At 40.6% G+C, this 15,247-nt stretch overlaps 1 long non-coding RNA gene across 2 annotated transcripts; it reads right to left on the reverse strand.

Annotated features, from left to right (window-relative positions):
* Positions 1-8,826: 8,826 nt before the first annotated feature.
* On the reverse strand, positions 8,827-13,635 carry LOC149912483 (uncharacterized). 2 transcript variants are annotated; one of them, XR_016461574.1, is made up of 4 exons: positions 13,500-13,635; positions 11,167-12,633; positions 10,761-10,861; positions 8,827-10,666 (listed from the first exon to the last, which is right to left on the reverse strand). It is a non-coding gene; the product is annotated as an uncharacterized LOC149912483 (long non-coding RNA). The 2 variants fall into 2 exon arrangements; XR_016461573.1 differs by having other exon boundaries at positions 10,761-12,633.
* Positions 13,636-15,247: the final 1,612 nt, after the last annotated feature.

The raw sequence follows: 15,247 nt of genomic DNA on the forward strand, positions 1-15,247 counted from the left end.
TTGGGTGCTCCCAGATGAAATCATTAGGAATCACACAACTTCTTTCCCTAATAGGATATAAGAATCTAACACCTAGAGAGCTGTATTTTTCAAGACTGTCGTGTTGTAAGCATTTACACAGCTTCATTTTTCATGTGAAGCTATATTCATTCAATCTGGAGTTTACTTTAAGTAGTTTAGACCACACTTCAGAACTTCATCACATCAGTGGTTCCACCCTCACACTAAAGGTAATGCTGCTTTTCCTGAATACTCTCTGATTTGGCCCTGAGAGCTCACAAGCTACACCTGCTCACTAACTGAAAATACAGCAGCAAAAATTATTTCCTGATTTGTTCGCTTGCATCAGCCCAAGACATTTCCAAACCAAACCCTCCAGGTGGGCTGAGAGGGTATGGTCTATCTCCTCTGGTTCCTGACTATTGAGTCCCACCACGTCAGAAAGTACAGCACATCAAAAAGTCTGTGCAGTGCTCAAAAGTGAGATGGGGAGAAGCTAGGTTGGCACGATGAGATATTCTGCATAGCCCTTACTAAGCTGATGCTCAGATAAATCCCTGCTGTCTAGTGTAAACTCCTTTACCTTTTACCTCCAGTTACCTCATCTAATGATCCTCTAGTACGATGAGGTATATCCATTATGCCCTATCCCCCATTCTTCAGGTGCCCTCTGTGCTCTGTCTGAAGTCAACTCAGGCTCTGCAGGTGGCAGTATGCCCTACCTGTTGCTAAGTCCACACGATCTCCTTTCCCTACCATGACACTGCTACCCAAAGCTTGCACAGTCTTAGAAGAAAAACAAAAGGACAAAAATGTTCTCCAGAAAATAAGTCCACTTCTGTTAGCCTGGGCTCATGTAAGGGCCAGTCACTGAAGGAAGTTGTCGTAGCTTGGCCAGGTTTGGTGAGAGGGAGCTAAGGGATCTATGGACTGGGAAGATAAAAGGGTGGGGGAAGAGGCAAGAAAACCAGCAGCAGTGAACTAAGGGAAAAACTTCATTTAAAAAAATACAGTGTCGGAATGTGAGATAATAGAATACAATGGGATTTGGAGTTAATAACTCAAATAAAACAGGAGAGAGTTTACAAAACTGCATTCCTTACTCTAATGCTATAGGAGAGGCAGCCAAGAGCACAGAGAGCAAAGAGAGGCAGTCTTGAGACTCCGCCAGTTTTATCTTTTTGTTCGAATGGAAATGGAACAATGAAGTCTTCTGGGAGTTGTAGCTCACTCCTTTGTGAGCAGGGCACCTACATTACCTTTATGTTGTGTGTTCAAACAGTGCTAGTCTGCAGCCACGTGCAAAGCCCTACGAAATCATTAGGGAAAAACTTGTGCCAAGGCATCTGAAGGCTCTTCTCCAGAAAACACAGGTGGGCAAAACACTGTGCACCTTCTCTCTGCCTTTGATCTCTTACTCTGATTCCCTGAGAAGGAAAGTGCAGAGGCTGAAAGGGAACCACAGGGCACTTCGACAGCCCGTCCACCAGTAGGGATGCATGCGGGACCGTGGCTATGCAACATGCCCACAGAGCCACTTGTCTTCAGCTCTGACAGCTACCTGCAAGTCTTGGACTTCAGTGACTCTGAATAGGGTGCTCACTCTTAACTACTGATACACTACAAAACATTTCAGATAGTTACATTTAGTACTGTTGGAGCAAAGGTTTACTCTAGCTTGAATACACAGAAAACAGAATTTGCTTATAAGGCCTCCAAGTGTAGACATAAAGGCTGCAATCATTACATTACATACATCAGTGATCTACATTTGCTGCTGTTCTCCATCCCAAACATTTCCCTGTCGGAGGATAATCAGCTGAGACTACAGATGAACCTTTAAGAAATTAGCTTAGGAGTTACTGTGCTGTGATCAAGTTACAAAACAACAAGAGGCTCTAATACTTGGATTCAAAGTGCATCAAACTGCTATTCAGTGTGAAGAATGATCATTTAATAAACCAACCTACTTGCCTTTCATCTGTCTTTATCATTTTCACCACAAGACTTACAGAAATGTCATTAGAAATTGACAGGCATCTCAGTTCATACGCAGCCTCCTTCTGTAAGATAACAAATACTTAATTGCCACCCAGGGAGTAGGAATATATTTAAGTTTCCCCCACAGCCTTATGGAGTTTGCATCCAGGTCACCTACGTTCCTATAGAGCATGCGAAGCACAAGGAACAGATGTAAAAGTATACACACACACTCAATTCACACCTCTCTACTTCTGTTCATTTTTTTCTCATGTGAACAAATGAAGAACCCATCTGGAGATCAAGGGGAAAACAAACAAAAACTGCACATAAATAGAAGGCATTCTTGGAGCCTGTACAGATTGTAAGCTTGTGTAGCTACTTCTACTATAAACTTCTACTATAAACAGTAATTGAATAAATTGTTGATGTGGTTTTCAGACTAAGAATTAGAGCCACATTTAACTCTCTTTCAGGCAAAGTCCCTGATCATGAGGCTTTCAGCTCTGCTCTTGTTGATGTTTCCTCACTGGGGAGCAGGAGGCAACTCTATGCTGAGCAGTTCATCAGCAGGATCTGTCTGGGATGGAAGACCCTTTCCCAGTCCTGGGCCTGTTTGTAGCTGAATCTTATTTCTCCTCTCCAAAGTCTCAAGACAATACTGAATCCTGTGTTCCTGCACTGCCCTATACTGGCCAAGTGCTCTCATCACCTTATCCAACAGCATGGCCTTAAAAGTGCACAGAACTGTGCTGCAGTTCAGCACATACAGGACTGCTGAACGTGACAGGCAGCTTCAGAGACACCCAGACTCGTCTGTGCCAGCAGCAGGAAACAAGGAGCACCCCAGAGCACCTCAACTTTCATCAGTGCCTGCATGTGGGGAACTGAGCCAAGTTCCTAGCTCCATGTGCACACCGACATGAGGACACCTATGTTCAGGAAAGCAAACAACTGGAAATTGTATCTCACTCTTCCTCTGAAATGTTGCAGTCTTCTTTACAACATTTTTAGATGACTTTATAAGAACAGGAAAAAAAATCCATAAAGACATGATTTAATTAAAATTTGTCACCTTCGCTTGATCTTAAAGAGCACTTTCTCTATTAACATATTTGATACATGAAGAAGGAAAGACAATTCAATCTCTACAATCTCCACTAGATCTTTTTTTTATCTCTCTCCATCAAAATATTTCTAATCTCTTTTTACACCCTTGGTATTCACCCAAAAGCTAATATTAAAATACACCCCATCTTCATTCTTATTTTCATCTTTATAGATCAAAAGTATCTAAAATCATCTGTGATCCTGAGCAGATCCCAAGCAGCAGCCCAAATACAAAGTGACGTAGAATAGAAAAAAAAGGATATGCAATAACTATTTCTCCTGCTATCATAGAATCACCGAGGTTGGAAAAGACCTGCAAGATCATCACCAATATTTCTCACTAAACCACGTCCCTCAACACAACATCTGAACGTTCCTTGAATGCCTCCTGGGTCGGTGACTCCACCACCTCCCCGGGCAGCCCATTCTAGTGCCTGCCCACTCTTTCAGAGAAGTACTATTTCCTAATGTCCAACCTGAAGCTCCCCTGGTGCAACTCGAGGCCATTTCCTCCAGTCGTGTCACTAGTTACATGGGAGAAGAGGCCGAGACCAGCTGGCTACAACTTCCCTTCAGGTAGGTAGAGAGAGCTGTAACGTCTCTCCTGAGCTTCCACTTCAGCAGATTGAACAACACCAGCTCCCTCAGCCAAGTTGGTAACAGCCTACCCCACTCTGTTAAAGAGAGGAGCTGCATAATATTGTGGCAGATTAAAATTACTCAAGTACCCCAATAGGCAGGAAGGTAAATATTAAAACTAAAGTCCAGTGGGATCAAAAGAACCAAACATATAATTTCCAATCGTGCAAATTTTAATTTCATTATTAGGGAGTCCCAAACTTCATGGAAACCAGGAGGATTCACCTCTCAAATAGATTTTACTAAGGGTGTTTTATCGTAGAGTTCTGCACTGAGCTCTCAGGTTTCCTATAAAGCTGCAAGGAAATCTGCCCCTCCAGCAAGTCTGTTACCTTGAACACATCCCATGTCACAGTGCATTTGGGAAGAGTGACAACTGCTAACTCTCCTTGTACACTTGTGTGTGCATTTACCCTAGAGGTCTCCCTGTAAGCAGTAAGCAAAGGCTGTCATTGCTCCAGATGTGTGATAATATGAGATCAGTGTCTGAAGCAGCCTGTCTGACAGTAAATCTCTGCTTTGAGGAAGAAGGTTAGATATCACATGGACTTCTTCATCATTCACACCTGTCACTTTTATTTCAAGCTGTGAGTAACTGTCTTATTTTGTAGGTTTTCTTCACAGCTGCAAAGCTCAAGTCTTTCGCTTCTGCCTTGCTACACATTCCACTGGAGTCACAGATAAGGTGCAAGATGGGCACCTTATCAGATGTTCCCCCAGACAACAGAGGAGATGCAGCCAGCACAGCTGCTGCTTCCACATGGCATTTCTTATCCCCCTTACATTTGAAAAACACAGGAACAGCTTCAGCTGTCAGTGAAGTGCTTTCTGAGAAGGCATACTGTTTTGGAAAGAGTAAAGCCATACTGCCACACTATGTAGTACAGGAGATGAACCAAAGATACGCATACCCTACAATTCACACCAAGATTTACTTACATACTAAATAGAGATACAGAGAGTTTTTTAGATGGCTTTCTTAAAGTGACTTCCAGCTCGAGGCAAGGCAAAAATAAGAGATACATAAAATGAATACATAATAAGCAGTTAAGTTAAAAAAAGAAAAAAGAAGAGGGCTCAGATAAGGTCAATTTGCAATAGCTTAATAGGTTTGGGATGAAAGATGGGATTTGTGACTGTGATCAATCTGTAATACTTAGAGTTAAGGTCTACATGAAAATCTTTCATAATGGAAAGACTCACTGGTATGCCCCTACCTTTGTCAGCTGCTCACTTCTTAACTGTATATTGATGATCTTAAAGACAACTGCCATACTCTATTTCAGGCTATGAGTAAATACATGGAGAATACTCAGTACTGCAGTGCTGGCTGTCTTGTTATCTTTTTGGCAAAAAAGGCCAGTGGCTGAATGGTGCCTTTGAAAGACCTGACATTTCCCAAGCGAGCCTGGAAAGGAACACATTCTATCTTCTTTTCCCTACAAAGTTCCTGCTTAGCCCAGATTTTTGATTCAACAGAAGGGGATTGCAAGCTCATCAAATATGCCTGCAGCGTGTGACTACAGCTCTCCTGAGCTCTAAACCATTACATCTTTTTCTGAGAAAGGTACATTTGGCATGCAGGTTTGCCCAGGGAATATCAGCTTCTATGTTCTCCTTCATAATTCTATTCCATTTAGTCAGAGCTGCAGCCAAACAGAGAATGCCATGACCATTGCTACAAACATCTCAAATGATCTCTAAGAAGTCAGAAAGAAGATCTGAACTTTGAGAATAACGATGACTAATGATGGTTACTGCCTGAGTTTGTAGCCCCATCATCTGGAAACAGTGATGAAGTGAGAACATACGTGCACACACAGCTCCAGCAATTAGATTTCCTGCACCATAAATTGACCACTTTCAATGGTCATTTCTTTCTAATAACTTGCAACTTTCCATCCTGCAACAAAACATCATCCTTCAACCCAGTAGAGATCTGTATTGCTTCCTTTATGTTTTGAAAGTTACAGTTTTTATGAGATAAGAAGAGGCCAAGGGGAGAAGTTGGACATACTGCTCATTTTCTGCTGAGCCATACCTGTAACATACTCTGTGGGATCCTCTTACTTTCCACAGCATGTCATTTTTAATTGCCATATCATAAAATAGTTTTTAATGCATTGAACATTAAGGGATTTAAATCTCTTTAATGCTCCTGGATGGTAACCTCTCAAGGTTCATACTGAGGCCAGCTCCATATAATAAATAGAATGTGGGCAAAAAAGCAGTAACAGAAATTAATGACAAGTATTGTAGAGAATATGTGAAACACTTGAAATAAGATCTCTAGGAGTTTTGCATTGCCAATAATAAGCCAAAGCAGTAAGTGAGGGAGGAAGGAAGGAGGGAAGGAATATTTCTGTTCTTTCCGGGGTAAAGTCATTTATTACTCTCCAAGCAAAAGGTTTTATACAATTTAATACAGGTCAAGATGTGTGAAATCAAACCTATACAAGGAAGAACCCACAACAGCAATCAGATGTGCATAGGCTGGGGTGAAGCAGTAAGAAAACCATAGTATCACTGTACTCAATGGAAGGTTAATCTTGAAGATATGAAAGTGCTGTCAGCAGAGGTATATGCAATGTTTCAAAAACAGTAATGTATACAATGCAATATGAGCCAGTCTGGGGAACTTAACAGCTGTCTTATCCTGACTAACTATGCAATTTACAGAAATCTGTGATTATTTAAGAAATGTGGACAGCAATACCTATACTAGCAGGAGCGAATGGGATCATTTTAGCTAACTTGAAGATTTTCCTATCAAATTATCTCCAAAGAATGAAGAGAAATCAAATTTACGTAATTGAGTTCAGCATATAGGTATTTGAAACCAATTAAGGTTATTTAAATCCTTTGTGTCATTAATGAGCGGTTTCAGATAAGGAAAAGCTCTCTCAATGCACCATTAACAAGCCCAGCAACACTTGTGAAATGAGCTGCAGCTTGGACACACATCAGTGCATCAGGTCATACAGGAGGAGATGCCTTTTCAGAGCACATTTTGGCTGTTCTCACAAAACCAGTCAGAAAGCTCCCCATCTGTCTTCTCCAAAGGTATTTTTAGTATCCGAGACAAAGACTTGTTACAAAAGCCTATCAGAATCCTAACAGTTGATAATTGTGGGGTTATTTTATTTTATTAAGGTTATTATTTTTTGCTAGTTTCAGTGACTGAACTAAATGATCTTCATTAGTTTGCAAATATTAGGTCTTGTACCTAAGTGCATGTATTTGTAAGTATCCCAGTAGATATCTATGATACATGAGCACTGACAAGTTCCCATGAATGACAGTGCTTGGAATACCAAATTCATTCTTGCTTACATAAAGGATTTTTTCTAATTCTATTTGAATTATTCTAAATAATACACAATCTTTTCTGCTTGTTATATGGGTAAAAAGGCACGTCACTTGTAACCACTATGCTATTTTGCAATAGCATCTACGTCATCTCTGAAGTTTTGAAAACTTCAGATTCAAAAAGAAACTTCATCTCATCTCACATTACTTACATGCCAACCGTAACTGTTAAGTTGTTCTGAGTATCCCATAGCCAAAGAAAATGCAAATTTTGCATATTTTTCCTTTTCATACATTCTTCCTCAATTCTGAAAGGCATTTTCCATAGAATAACAGAGACTTTTGCGTTCAAGCAAGTCCATCTGTTAAAAGTTAGATAATTTAACAGATTCATCTTCTCAGGCTAAGTTTATACTCAGCAGCTTTCCAGGAGGAGTGCCCAAGTGATCATGACGGCCAAGTTCAAGGCTGGGCAAGCTGTAGTCAAGGTCTCTACCTACTGCAGTTTAACAGTCACATCAAGGCTGAATCAGTCCTTCATCCAGTGAATCAATATATTAAAGCTAGACTCAAACTACAGCAAATCTCAAACGCACAAATGCAGACTTCTGCTCCGACCTGCACAACATCTGAATGAATGCCACAGGGTAAGCGGGTTAGATACAAGTCCTACAAAACTCAAAAAATGAAAGACAACAGTCACAAATCACTCATAATGAATAGGCATACAAGAATTCTGAGAACCTTGATCTTGCCACAGTAAACTCAAGAGACTGGAAACTCTTAAAAAGCACCGTTGGGAAAGTTTTAACAATTCCATCAACAGCAAGACTGTTCCTGACTGCCTGATCAGATTGAAGCAGGGTAGCAATAAATCTCATCAGCTCAGGATGAAGAGGAGGTAGTACTGTCTGGACACCAAAGGAAAAAGAGGACTACATGGAAAAGTTTGCACTTCAATAAATGCCTGGGGAAAAAAAAAAAAAAAAAAAAGAGGAAACGACCAAATCTGAGAATAAGGCACAGAGAGGAGTGAATACAGCTGAGATTCATCCAAGCAACAAACTTACGAATGAATCGGTGACGCTGGGGAGATGAAGTCAGCTATGCCACCAAACATTAAGATAGAGATGGTAAACAATACAGAAAACAGAATCAAATGAAACTAGACCTTTGACTTCTAAAACGTCCCCACATAATCACTGCTAAGCTTTCTTTGAGCAAACCTAGAACTATGCCTGCTTTCTTGTTAACCTAGGAAGAAATCAAAGCTCGTAGTCCAGAATAAAGTTTCAAGCCAAACTGGATTACCAAGGTAAAATCAAGAATCTGTAAACAAGGGGAGGAACATCAGATGAAAAGCCAGAAATGTAGTTAAAAGGCAGGCAGTGCCCAGGGATTTGAGATAAAGGGCACAGACTTCACCTACAGACCAGTTAATTGACACTGCACATGCTACTGCAACTGAAGAGCATGGGAAGCCTCCTCAGCCCTCTGACTACTATTAAATCTTGGTAGAGGAGATCCTAATAGAAAAGAAATTAGCTTCAAGCCAATTACAAATGAAAATCCTTTCATTCATCTGTGTTTGCCATGCTGTACACTGATATTCTCTTCCAAATAATAATAATTTGACATTAAATTGGTCTGCAAGGCCCATAATGTGACTTAATTGCATATTAGGACACAGATTTCCATTGCTCTGGCTCCACACCATCAGTTTGAGTCGTGTGCTAAATGCAGCATATTTCAGATCAAAAGCCAGGTGCCTTGACCATGCAACCCCTACCGTGAGTCTTTTACTGAACTCCATGAATCCATGTATGGCTGTAATGCACCCTGAGCCTTCTGAGTTCATAGGATGACACTGTTTAGGCATCTCATACTGCTGCTGAGACCTTCAGCTCCAATTCTATCTATCTGATCCATACTGAATCTTCTTCATTAATTTGTCAATCCATCACCAAGAAAAAGCCCAGTCCCTCTGCACACGGATGCAATAAGGGAGCCCCAGGTTATGAAGGCAATATTTACCAGATGATTTTCTATCCAGATGATTTTTCTCACTTTTACATAGGACCAGCCTGACTTCCTTGCTGGCATCGCAGACGTCACACTGCCAAGGCCTGTCACCTCTTCTGGAAAACACAACTGCATCAATGCTTCTTCCTTGACAGGAGGATAGGTAACAGAAGGAGGCCCTGGCCTTGCCCCATCATCAGTCACATAAGACCTCTACAGAGGAGTTGGGGCAGCTTTCTTGTCGGCTCTGTGGTGGTTGGAAACAGATCTAAACAGCTACAGTTAGAATTGTCTCAAGCTCTCAGGACAATTTCCTTCAAACTGCTCTCCCAAAAAAGCACTTCCACACAGTAAGCCTCAGTAACAGAAGAGGTCTGTCTTTTCAACAGAATTTCTGTTTCTTAGCTAAATGCCATAGCAGTACTCTTCAGAGCAGGAAATCTGCCATAGTGATTGTCTCCAAGCCACAAATACGATCAGGTAGAATAATGCCCTCTGATCTTTAACTTGACACAAAACTATTTACTTGTTGAAGTAGATAGGTAGGAAAGGAGCATTTCAGAAGACCCAGAGCCAGTCATTCACAACCTTTAAACGTGCATCTGCATAATCTGGAGTGTGCGAGCCACAAAAGAGTCGTAAATGGAACCTGCCTTCCAGGAAGAGATGGCAGTTTGACTCAATAAGTCACGCTGCAACTCTCAGCAAAACAGAGCATACACAGCTCAGTGCTCAACTCCTTTCCTGACATTAAAGGCTACAAGTGAACAGAACCAAACGGCTAGAACTGCCGTGGATCTCTGCTCTAGACATCATTCTCACCTGTTGATTCAGTACTGCAATCAAGTTTTAAGTTTCCTTCACAAAAACTCCAGCTCCCATTTAGTACCAGTGATTATGCCACATGGGTTATCCTGCCTTTGTCTAGAAGTACAGCAAAAAGCTGGCATGTTGGGAAATTATCCAAATGGGAGTACCCCTTCAAATAAGGGGTCTGCATAGTGTTGAGCATGGATCAGATGCTTCTTCGGTGCTGCATAACTTGGGGTTCTTAGCATCTAAAGGGACATCAGTTATTTATTATTCTGTCCTTATAGCATTCGATCTAATAAACAGCAGGTCAAATGGTATCTTACAGACTCTGAGTGCCTTTCATACCAGGATCCTAATGGACCAATACTCCCCCAGCACCAAACAAATACACCAGGAGTACAGGACAGAGCAGTTAAATTGTTATCTTCCTCAAAGTACATAAGACACCACATCCCAGAAAGAACAGTACCGCATGGAAGGATTTGCGTGCCTCCTTAAAATAGAATTTCTGCTCTCTAGAATCAGCCATCCAAAAATTAGACATATTATCTTAAGTTACTATTTACATTCCCTATATAAGAGAAAGGAGTGATTAAGGATAGCAACCCATACCCTTTCAAGACAGCCATCTGGGATGGGAAAGATTAAGCTTCCTCTGTAGATGCACTTAGAACGTCCACAGCAGCCAAATCTGATCTTCAGCCAGCTTAACTTCACACCTAACGGTTACAGGTTTGATGTCAAGTGAGATGATTTGTACCCCAGTTGGTACTGACAAGGAAGTCAGAACAGGCTGGAATCAAAGTATTTGAAGGGTGCTTAGGACAAGATAAGTAGAGCCATCTATATTGATACATAAAAATACGGGAATTTTAAGAAATACATACATCCATCTGGTACTGACGATCCATTATTTTGCTATGCCCTCAGTGCTCCACACAGTTCTGCTGGATTTTCTTCATCTTGTAATGAGCGACCCATCTGTGGACTCAAGACCAGAGAAATGTATTGGTAAGGACTGGGAACCAAAAAAATCCATTTTTGACTAGCAACTATTTCTATAATATTATAGGGATGTTTTAAATTCTTTCTTGCTATAACAGAGTGACTGAGTTACTGGCCCACCATTTTCTACTACCTGAGCATCTCCAAATATACTGCTATGCACACACAAGCATAAACAGAGATTATGTCAACCTCTTATTTAAATAAACTTGAATATAGGAACTCAAGAAAAATAATTTATGATTAATGTGGCATTGTAAGTATTTACAGACTCCTTCTCTAGCTTACTTTTAGAACAGAAATTCTTGCTGATGTTTTCATGATGTCCATTCTTACTTCTTGACTTCCATTTTGCCTTCTTGCTTTCAAGAAAACAAACGATAAAATATACTATTAAGCAATTAGTTCTCTGCTTAGATGCCTCTGCTTGCAAGTTGTTCTACTGCAGGATTTCTCTTTACTCCACAATACTACAGTTTGCCAGGTTTTCGTGTTTGCCCTAGATAATTCCCAACTGCAGTGAACACATGCTAGAAAACCTTAGTTATACTGTATAATCAATGAATACACAGACATTATAATTACGAAACACAAGAGAGTTTGGCTAAGCAGATTATTACATACACCAAAGAAAGAATAGATAAGAGTGCTTTCGCTTACCTGGGCTTGCTGTAAAACCCCAAAGAAGGGATCAACAGAAAAAGATCCTTCCCCACTGGTAGTCAGCTCTTAAATGGGTCTAGGAGAGGTGCAGCCAGGCTCCACTCCTTCCAGCAGCACAGCTGAATTGCCTTCACCTGTGCTCCCAGGGCTGACTCATTGCTCGCCTCAGGTGATCAATCAGAGGTTCAGGCCATTCTTCCCATACATATATACACCATAAAAATCAAACTACAGCTTCAGAAATACATGTAAGCACACTGCTTACACATCCTTGCTTCTCGGCCAGGATGCTGGGTTTTACCCAACCCGAGCTATTGCTCCCTTCTACTCTGTCCTTGTGAGGCCCCATCTGGAGTACTGCATCCCAGTACAGTAAGGATGTGGAGCTGCTGAAGCAGGTCCAGAGGTGGCCTTGGAGATGATGAGAGGACTGGAGAACATTTCCTGTGAAGAAAGGCTGAGGGAGCTGGGCTTGTGTAGTTTGGAGAAGAGAAGGCTCTGGGCAGGCCTTATTGCAGCCTCCCAGTACTTGAAGGGAGCTTACAAGTTTTTACACAGTCTGCTAGTAATAGGACAGGGGGAAATGATTTTAAATTAAAAAGGGGGCAATTTAAGTTAGATGTTAGGAGGAAATGCTGTACCCAGAGGTTGGTGAGGCGCTGGCACAGCTGCCCAGAGAAGCTGTGGTGCCCCATCCCTGGAGGCGCTCGAGGCCAGGCTGGATGGGGCCCTGGGCAGCTGAGCTGGTGGGGGGCAGCCCTGCACATGGCAGGGGTTGGGGCTGGGGGGGCCTGTAAGGTCCTTTCCAATCTAAGCCATTATATGATTCTATGATCTTCCAAAGGTATGTGAAGGTTGACGTGTTTTTGCACCTTTTTAATCATTATAAATTAAACCATTTCACAATGTTAGATTAAGGATGATACTTACTACAATGGTTGTGCAAGAAGTGCAGATATGAGATCAGCCAGGGGCTTTTATCCCTCACCAACTCTTGATTAAGGCGAATGCCAGGAAGTCCATGGAAAGCAGTGACTTCATAAGGTGACAGCCAAAAGCTAGACCCTCAAATAGGAAGGATCTGCATAATTCCTTCAAAAGACACAACAGTCTAGCTGAAGTTTTGGCCCTGAAAGCATTGCCCCAGCAATCTTTGTATTCAGATCTGCAGCAGTGAATTATGGCTATATATTTTTATATATAGTTAAATTATTAAGTTATTAAATTATAATTAATCAAATTAATTAAAAGTGATAGAATTTAGTGTGTTATCATGTACAAGTAAAAAATCCCAGTTGTTATATTCTTCCAGACAAAGATTTTTCACATGCTTTGAACCATTAAAACAAGGACATCCAGTGCTTCCAAGGACAATAACAGCATACACTACTGAGGGATATTTAAGAAAGTGTATAGGTTATTAAACCTTGTTCAAAGCATGCAATTAAACTTAGTGCTATTTTCTTTTCTACTCGGAACTTAATATTCAGATGAAAAACTAACTACCAAATCAAATTATTACATTTCTAGTATTTCTAATGAAGAAACAACTTTCTTTCAAACAACCAACACAGAAGTCTGTTTTTATATATTATCACTCTGAGTTACATTATCCAGTTAAAAATACCCCAGATGTAAGGGAATCTATTCCTTTGAACACAGAAAATAGGCAGTTATAACAATTCAAACAACAAAATGTTCCCTCACGTTACATAAGAAGACGTGAGAAACCAGCAGACCATCTGGCAAAAAAAAAAAAAAAAAAGTGTACTTCACTAACTGTGAACTTGTGGAGGCTTTTTTTCTTAGCATAAAACCAGCCAGCATTCCTTTACCCATTAACTATTTTGAACATGCACTGGAAATCAAGGGCTGGCAATGAAGATAAACATGTCATTTTTCTACAAGGGAGACATTACAAAGAAGTTGTTCTTATGTGGTAAATAATAGAAACTCACAGAAGAGTAGGATGAAATAGGGCAGTTCTTCCAGTACTTTGCTGCATGGCTGAATACGGACATCAATCTGCCAATCTTCTTTCTAACTTCTGAAGAAAACACAATGGCTCAGCTGTGAAAAGTTTCCTGGACTATCAAGTAATTGGAAGGAAAAAAACCCAACAAGAACGAAGACTGATAATGCTCTGTTTTACCTAACATAGTAATTATAACCTCATATGCTGTTTTATTCCCTCACAATTACTTGGCCCTGTGCAAATGGTTTCAATATATTGATATTACAGTGAAAAACAAGTAGATAAAACAAGGTTTTACCAACACATCTCCTTTAGAAGCCCTATTTATTAGTGTGCCATTTTCAAATTTAGTGATAACATATTTTAAGCTAGGAAGAGAGTCATCATCATGCTAATATCTATTAATCATTGTAATTATGAAAAAACAATTAGATGCATGTTGCATCACCTGACTGAATATCCCTCTGATGCATCTCTAGTTTACATCTACTGACTTTCTGATTAGCAAAAATAAACCAAATCAAGTAAGACCTCTCATCTGTGGCTTGGTTTCCAAATTATATTCAACACCTAGCACGTATATCTTCTGTTACTGCAGGTCTGTATTTGTGCTGTCTATTTTCATGTCACATCACCAAAACCTTTTTTCCTTGAGCTTGTTTTTTTAAGTGTTAAAGATGATGCCTCAGTTAGATGGAGAGCCAGCTCCAGGCACAAGAGATGTACCAGCAGAACCAGAGATACTAGGGTAGCAAAGTACAGGATCCAGACCTCTTTTATGCCAAACAACAGAAACTTTTGTAGAGCACTGAATTCAGGCCATGCAGCATGCACGCAAATGCTGAACAACCGAGTCAAACACTTAGTTTTTAATGACAGTAAATCTTCATGTAGGTGTTCTTCAAGGTACTGTGACACTCGTTTCAAAACTGACACATTTCTACCTAATTCAACTCTGTGGCTATTTGTTATTCTGGTTGTCACACTGCTGCAGCACTCTAGTCACAGGCCATAACCTCAGTGACTAAGGACTGAACAAACAGGACACAAAGGTGGCCAAGAGAAAATGAGTTTACCTCTAGTCACAGCTAAATAGAATGGATTGCTGAATGTTTGGAAGAGAGCACCGAAGAGAGAAAAATAAGTTTAAATCTGCTTCTCTGTCTCAGAATTTGGAAATGACTTTGTTTCCTGACAAAATTATCCACAGACAGTGTGGATAGAGACAAAAAATTTATCCAAAACCCATAGGAAGTTAAAGAATTGTCTGGTTCCTACCCCTCTCCCCCCAAAATGAAACTGGAAAAAAAAAAAATTGGAGAATAATGAGAGAAGCTCAGAGAGGATACAGTCCCTGAGGAAGGGCAAGAATTCAGTAAGAAAAGCCTGGTTAAATGTGAGGCAGGTGTCTGATCATTTGAAAAACATAAGCATGCTGATGTGGATCTGAGATTCAGCTGCAGTCATCAAAGGCTTTAGTGAGAGAAATTCTAGAGAGATGTCAAGGATGGAGGATGGATTGTTGCCATGATGAAATCAGAGGAGAGTTCAGAATACCAATAAGTTTAGGAATGGAATGCCTGGAAAGAAGTTAGAGGAGTGGGGGGAGGGAGGGGTCACTTTGTGAGGGTGGTATTCCTTTGTGTAGGAAACAAAGAAACTGAGTGCAAGAAAAGCATCCGAAGACAGTAGAAGCTTACATGGAAACAAAATAGAGAAAAGCAAATGAGA

Source organism: Phasianus colchicus, chromosome Z (assembly GCF_987193195.1).
Source record: "Phasianus colchicus chromosome Z, bPhaCol1.hap1.1, whole genome shotgun sequence".
NCBI classification, from domain to species: domain Eukaryota; kingdom Metazoa; phylum Chordata; class Aves; order Galliformes; family Phasianidae; genus Phasianus; species Phasianus colchicus.